The sequence below is a fragment of the Neopelma chrysocephalum genome, unplaced genomic scaffold, assembly GCF_003984885.1.
Source record: "Neopelma chrysocephalum unplaced genomic scaffold, ASM398488v2 Primary Assembly neopelma1_63, whole genome shotgun sequence".
In the NCBI taxonomy this organism is placed as follows: Eukaryota; Metazoa; Chordata; class Aves; order Passeriformes; family Pipridae; genus Neopelma; species Neopelma chrysocephalum.
In genome coordinates, this window is record NW_020897720.1 from 3,895,845 (window position 1) to 3,896,314 (window position 470).

A 470-nucleotide genomic window follows, 5' to 3' on the forward strand; every position below is an offset into this window, starting at 1 on the left:
AGGGGGAGAGATCCCTGAGATAGGGGGGAGAGATCCCTGGGATAGGGAGGAGAGATGCCCGGGATAGGGGGAGAGATGCCCGGGATAGGGGGAGAGATCCCTGAGATAGGGGGGAGAGATCCCTGGGATAGGGAGGAGAGATGCCCGGGATAGGGGGAGAGATGCCCGGGATAGGGGGAGAGATCCCTGAGATAGGGGGGAGAGATCCCTGGGATAGGGGAGAGACCCCTGGGATAGGGGGAGAGATCCCCGGGATAGGGGGAAGAGACCCTGGGATAGGGGGGAGAGACCCCTGGGATAGGGGGGAGAGATCCCCGGGATAGGGGGAGAGATCTTGGGATAGGGGGAGAGATGCCTGGGATAGGGGGGGAGAGATCCCCGGAACAGGGGGGAGAGATCCCCAGGACAGGGGGAGAGATCCCTGGGATAGGGGTCAGAGATCCCCGGGATAGGGGTCAGAGATCCCCGGG